This window comes from Falco punctatus (assembly GCF_963210335.1).
Source record: "Falco punctatus genome assembly, chromosome: Z".
NCBI classification, from domain to species: domain Eukaryota; kingdom Metazoa; phylum Chordata; class Aves; order Falconiformes; family Falconidae; genus Falco; species Falco punctatus.
In genome coordinates, this window is record NC_137586.1 from 71,079,923 (window position 1) to 71,087,401 (window position 7,479).

Here is a 7,479-nt window from a genome sequence, read left to right on the forward strand (position 1 = left end):
TACTTTCTTTTCCTATTATTTATGCATAAAATGTGTCCTGTGAGATAATCCTTGAGGTTTATTATCTTTTCTTTCAAATTTCTTCCTGAGATTCATTTTGTGACAACTGCAAGAAATCGGTAAATCAATCTTAAAAACATCAGGTTAGAAACAGAAGGTGTACTGGTAGCATAATTTCTTTACTTAATTTTGGATTATCTGGTTTTCTAAGCCTTGCACAGGCAATTGGTATAATCATATTAATTTATCTTTGTGTTTGTCTTACCTTCTGTTTAGCGCACTTGCTTCTTTCACTTTGATTCAAACAATAATCTAAGAGTTTGGGGTAAAAACTACACCCACCTGTCTAGTTTTATAACAACTGGTACAAAGATTTTAACCAGTCTTACAGTAATACTAGTGGATAAGCCATTCAAAATGTTCTTGTGGTTATTATTTTTGCTTTTTTCCACTTCTGTGTCATGTCTGTTATAATGGGATACCAGTCTGGATCTCAGTCTTAGAAGTATAAGGGTACAGTTGGAAACAAGTATTGTTTTTTTTAGAAAACAAATGCAGCTTGATTGTAGCTTCTTAGCTGGTTTTAGCCCATGAAGCTTTTTCTGATGACTTAGTAGTAGAGAACAATTCCAGGACTGCAGAATAACTGAATTTAAATTTTGTTTCTGATTCAATGGATTGACATACTGGTGGTTGTTGCTGCTGCTTCTGTTGTTACTCAAGGCTTCTTCCAATCTATTAATTATCGGAATACGGAAAGATAGCTACTTAATGTTTTGCAGTTTATTTAAATGCTGAAATGTAGAAGAGATCAATGAAGGGAGGGAGAACCAAATGTCTGCATAAGCAAAAAAGGCTTGATTAAAAAGCCAGGGGAGTTAGTACACCATAGTTCATTTGAATTGCTTCTGAGATGCTCTGATTTAAAGAAAAAGCTTCCTTTGTAGAGTGTGTAGGCAGGTTTGATTTGGCCTGTGGTAGAGCTTGGGATCCATACACTGAACTTAGATAACATGCTGGCACAAGACCTGGTGGGGCAAAGCCATTGCTACATATTGGCTTTTACATAGAAAGACCAGCTGGCAGGAATGTCAAGATTGCATGGTCTAGTCAGAGAATGCCATGGCGAGGATTTCATTTATCTTCCTTGTGGCATTGCGACTCACTGTAAGAGCATTCCTAAATGTCTAATATTTTCAGGGGGGGTTTTGACTGTCCCTAAAAACATTTCAATTTGTCATCTTTCCAGCCTGTTCACATTCGTCCCCTGGGCAAAACTTCCAACTATTGCCACCTTGGTGCAGTACAGCAGCAGGGAACCTTCACGGCCCCTGCCTTTATCTGGTCTGGTCCAGCATCACGGGAGAGTGCAGGAAGGCCAGATCAGCTGGTCTTCCAAAATAATTGAAATAAGTAGTTGAGAGATAAGGTTGTGAGCAGAAACTTTGCCAAACCACACTGAGCTGGGCAAAAGTTGGCACCACACAGATAAAATCTGCAGTAGTTTTAGCTGCTCATATTCAGTAATTGTCTACTAAGCACAAGAGCAAAGATGTTTTGTTGCGAAGGTTTGAATAAAGGTTTTGGCTTACTGCTTGCTGAAGTGTGACAGATGCTAACAGGAATGGCAAAGACAGGATCATTCATACTCCTCAGTATCTGTTCCCTGCTCCAAAATACAGGACTGCTAAAATTCAGCAAGCAAGAGGAGAAAGAAACAATCTTACACAGGAAGAACAATTTACTTTTCCTGAGAACAGGCTCATACAAAACCTATTTTGATGCCTTATGCTTTGAATAATGTAAAGGACAGACAGTTTAAAACAACTTCTACTGTGTTTTCATACCAAGGTTTTGGTAGCAGGGGGGCTACAGGGGTGGCTTCTATGAGAAACTTCTAGAAGCTGTTCCCATGTCTGACTGAGCCAATGTCACCTGGCTCCATGATGGACCTGCCACTGGCCAAGACCGAGTCCATCAGTGACAGAGGTAGTGCCTCTAGGATAACATGTTTAAGAAAGGGGAAAACATTGCACAATAAATAGCAGCTGAAGACAGGAGTGCAACAATACATGAGAGCAGCAGCCCTGCAGACACCCAAGTCAGTGCAGAAGGAGGGGCAGGAAGTGCTCCAGTGCAGCAATTTCCCTGCAGCCCGTGGTAAAGACCATGATGGGATAGTTTGTGGCGCTCAGCCCATGGAGATCCACGGTGGAGCAGATATCCACCCATAGCTGGTGGTGGACCCAACACCAGGGTACAGGGATGTCTGAAGGAGACTGTGACCCTTGAGAAGCCTGATATGGAGCAGGCTCCTGGCATGACCTGTGGCCCCCTGGGGAGAGGAGCCCAGGCTGGAGCAGGTTTGCTGGCAGGGCTTGTGACCCCATGGGGGACCCAGGCTGGAGCTGGCTGTGCCTGAAGGACTGCACCCCATGAGAGGGACCCATGCTGAAGCAGTTCATGAAGAACTGTAACCTTGGTGAAGGACTCCTGCTGGAGAAACTTGTGGAGGTCTGTGTCCTGTGGGTGGGACCCCATGGTGAGCAGGGGCAGAGTGTGAGGAGCCTCCCCTGGTGAGGAAGGAACAGCAGAGGCAACATGTGATGGCCTGAACTCAGCCCCCATTCCCCATCCCCCGGCACCGCTTGTGGGGAGAAAATAGAGAAATTCTCCCTGGGAAGAAGGGAGGGGTGGGGGGAAGGTGTTTTATGATTTGGTTTTTATTTTCTCATTATCCTACTCTGATTTGATTGGTAATAAATTTAAATGATTTTCCCCAAGTCGAGTCTGTTTTGCCTGTAAAAGTAATTGCCAAGTGATCTCCCTGCCCTTATACTGACCCATAAGCCTTCCATGATATTTTCTCTGCCCTGCCCAGCTGGGGAGGAGAGCGATAAAGCATCTTTGGTGGGCACCTGGCATCCAGACAGGGTCAGCCCACCACACATGTTTAAAATAGGGACTTCACTGGGTTCTCAGGATTAGCTGGTAGCATTCTGGTGAATAATCAGTACAAGTAAGATACATGTCATGCAACAATTCATCCTAGAAAGTTTATCTCTGATGATCCACTGGTTTTTTTAATTGTCTGAAAGGCTGGGAGAAGGGGAGGGAAAGGCAAGATCAAAACTACCGAGCTGAAGCATCAAACATGCAGCTAATGACAGAAACAGATCTTGCAACGCTCACCTCTCCTCTCTAAAGCCTGGTCCCACACTGTTCCTAGAACATCAGATTGGACAAGGAAAGGAGCCAGGTGGAATGCACTCTAGTTTTTAGCTATAAAGGCTTCAGAATTAGGCTAAGGGAGAGGGAGAAGTGATACAAATGTATAGCACATTTGCATGGCTTGACACATTCCTATTTATGATATTCAGCATTGCACAGCATTCTGAGCAAGCATTGGGTTGCTTTCTGTTGATTTTCTATTATAGTTCTTTAGTTTAAAAGCTATGGGGTACTGGTAAAAACTCTTATAAAGCATTTATGGGCAATTCAAAGCTACAGAACTTTGTGCAAAATGATTTGCATTTCAAAGCAGTAGAGATGGCTGGTTTGGGTGAGATCACACAGAACTATTAGCTAATAAATTTAATGAGCTTTCTTAATTACATAGCTGAACTTTGACTGAGGTCCCATGTTGAAAAAGAGTATCAGCCAACAGTAACTTGAATCTTAACTTTGAACTTAAGAAACAAAGCCAGAGAAAGAAAAAAAGGAGGTACTTAGTGAATTTTAATTAGGAATTCCTTATTATATTTCATTTTCCAGAGTGTATCAAAGTGCGATAAACAGCCCAGAAATTTTGGAAAAACATTTTTGCACGGTTTTATTCACATTCAAGCATATACAACCCACCAGTTCATAATTAGTAATTATTTTATTAAAATATTTGTGCTAACAAGCTATAATTTTACAGAAGTACCCCACAGTGCAAGGCATAGTTCAATCACAGCACAGAAAGATTATACTTTTAGCTTATGTGTATATACATATATATATATACTTAAATGCCTGCACTTTACTTTCTTGTATGTATCACAGTGAAGAAAAGTTGTACAGAGCAATGCAAAGGAGGATAATAAGGTAATCCTGCAGATGTTTAGAGGGAATTCATACACTGACAAAGGGTAAAGTATGTAGTGCTGATTGTTTGAGCAGGAATGAAAGATGTCATGTTGAACAGTGACATTGATAGCTCAGCACAGTGTTAGTGAGGTTGCCAATGAATTAACATTCCACAAGTCTAAAGAAATAGTGGAAATCACTTTACACTGCACAAAATCATCTTGTGAGAAATTTGTTTTAATTACATAATTTCATTCAGATTTTTAAACAGTGGCATTGTTTAATGGATATATAACAATAAGTGATGCTGAACACACTAACACAAAATATGCTTTGGGGATGAAGATGTATCCTTTCAAAATGTTCTCACACTGAAGGCCCAAGGGAGGCCCTGCTAGTGATGTTACCAGGCATGTCCTGTCACTTTCGTTAAGCTCTCACTGGACCACATGCAATAGCTGGCCAAAGTTCACTGTAGGCCTCTCCCAACATTCACCTTGTCCTGCAGAGTCAGAAATCTTTTAAGTCACTCGTAGTTCCTTTGCTAGACCTTTTTACCTTTTGTTCAATATTTGTACAATGAAGTAAGGTTACATTTTCTACATAATGAAGATAAAGTCGTTTTTGCACAAAGCAGTTCAAAGCTAAGGGTGTAGTAGCAGATGTGCTTAGCAGAAAGGACAGTAGTATCATCTGGGTCACAGAATCACAGAATCGCAGAATGGTCAGGGTTGGAAGGGACCTCTGGAGATCATCCAGTCCAACCTCCTGCTAAAGCAGGTTCACCTGGAGCAGGTTGCACAGAATCGCGTCCAGGTGAATTTTGAATGTCTCCAGAGAAGGAGACCCCGCAGCCTCTCTGGGCAGCATGTCCCAGCGCTCTGTCACCCTCAAAGTAAAAACATCCCTCTATATCTTCAGATGGAACTCCCTGTGCTGCAGTTTGTGCCCATTGCCCCTTGTCCTGTCACTGGACACCACTGAGAACAACCTGGCCCCATCCTCTTGACACCCGTCCCTAAGATATTTGTATGCATGGATAAAATCCCCTCTCAGCCTTCTCTTCTCCAGGCTGAACAGGCCCAGCTCTCTCAGCCTGTCCTCATAAGGGAGGTGGGCCCGTCCCCTCACCATTTTGGTAGCCCTCCACTGGACCCTTTCCTATAGTTCCCTGTCTCTCTTGAACTGGGGGGCCCAGAACTAGGCACAGTAAATGTAATCTGAATGTAAATCAAATGTAAATTGAAAAAGTCAATTTAATTTATGTTTTCTTCTAACCTGTACTTAGCAACCCAAGTAATCTTTGGGTTTCTGACATGCAATTTAATATAATTTATTATTTTTCCATATTGATGTGTACTTTACTCCAGCTTAAATCTCAGTTCTGAATCTTGCTTGCCTGCAAATGCATAGACATACATACATGAATACATCCTTATAGATATATGCATTCCTGTCTTCATCTGTGTGGACATGCTTTTACAGAAGGCAACTCTTAACGTTTAAAGTGCTGTATTAACACTACTTAATTTTATTCCAACCACAAAAAAAATCCTTTTTATCATTTTTTTATACTGTCCATCTACTTTATACTCCTCAAAAATTTTAGTTACCAGTGGCTTGGATAGCTGAAAAAAGCATTTCATAATTTTGCTATATAAAATGAACACTCCAGAGGTGCTTGTCTTCCACTCAACCTATTTACTTTATGCTTCATACAGTAGGTGACTAAGGTAAGAAATTAATTCCTTGTGTGCTAAAAGTATCAGCATTAAAAGTGCTAACCTCACAGACTGAGCTCTGAAAGTAATGCCCAAAGCACCCGCAAGCCCCTTTGATCTGAATTCATTGCAAACACCTAACTCAGAAACCTCAATAGATTTCTAGTTTTAACTTGGTGCCTAATGAAGTGAAGTTTATTTCTGAAAACCTTTGTCACAGCTGGACATAACTAGCAATAGTTACTTGCAACACTACAACTTAAAGGGAAACTAAATTAATCTCAGCAGGTTGTCCTCCTAGGACAACGCTGAAATGTGCTTTTGTAGGTAGTATAATAAAGAATAGTCTTCATCCAAGTCCCCAGACTACATTGTGAAACCAGCATGCAATTTTATATGCAATATTATTAGTCTCTTCATAGAAGTGTCAGAGTGGAAGGAAGGAGCCACATCCATCAAGAGTGAGATTCTTCCACAGAGTTAAGAGAGGAGTAGTATATGCACCATTCATTTATGAGCAGTCAAAGAGCACAATTTATATGCAGTTCCAAGTGAATTTCTTGTTCACCCAAGTAAGTTTTTAACACTCAAAGCACAACAGCTGTTTATTACTTAGTCCAGTTTACAATAATACTAATGCTTACAATCCAAACCACCCAGTTACTATTGAAAATTGTTAATGATACAGTAAGATCAGCAGATCCAAGTATCTGCTCTTTTTCTTGTATGTTGAATCCCCACCCTTTTGATCATCCACAGTCTGGAAGGGCAACCCTTCTCTCTCAGGTAGGATGATTTGGTGAGTTATCACATCCTAAGTTATTTGTCAAGGAAGTGCAGTGGTGTTGCAGCAGAATTACTGGTGGAAGTTTCTTCTTCATCAGTCTGGGTTTACTCAATATTATTTTTATGTGCTTGAAACAGCTTATTTGTGAAAATAACTGTCTGATTGCATCATAAATTTTGATATATTTGTTTAAACCTATAAATCCTTCTCTGCTTAAGTCACAATGTATGTGACTGCGCACAGATGAACAAAACTTGACTCAAATTTAAGCTGAAAAATTAAGCATTAGCCAGATAATTCTCAAAGCCCAAAGATGTGTGTCAGGCGGTGAATGACTGGCCACTGGGTAATTTTGTCATTGTGGGTAGAACCAGCTGGGCAATAGGCATCTGTCCAGATCTCAAAGGAAGTTACCAGCAAGAGTTATGCAAATAATTTTGCAAGTACAACTAAAACGAAGCCCAAATTAACCAATATGTAAAAGGCCTCACAATGCCTGAAGCACCTTGTGAGGTTTATTAATGTTAAGAAGCCAAACTCCCAGTACTACCACTTGGCCTTATCAAGCTGGCTGTACTACAGGAGTTAAAGCACTTCCATAGTCCTTGCTTGCAGTGTGCCTTACTCTGCAAGTGTCTTAGACAGAGCTTCCTTTGATGAACATCTATATTCTTTTTCTTTTTTTTTTTTTTTTTTTTTTTTTTTGTTCTTTTGAAACGGGTTCTCGAATGTCTTGGTTTAGTAGCTACCCTTGAAGAAGCCTCCTGCCTTTGGTGACTAAACTTGTAAAGTACAGCCTTTAGAGAGGGGTAGTTAATTTAACAGAGGTTATCTTGTCTTCTACTATTCTCATTTTTAACGTGAAGGCAGGAATGAATAAATCTCCTACTAACTGTGATT

General features: G+C 40.6%; 1 protein-coding gene across 2 annotated transcripts in view; it reads left to right on the forward strand.

The window, feature by feature from the left end:
* Positions 1-7,479, forward strand: part of LINGO2 (leucine rich repeat and Ig domain containing 2) — a 361,988-nt gene that overhangs the window by 333,375 nt on the left and 21,134 nt on the right. The window lies entirely within an intron of this gene.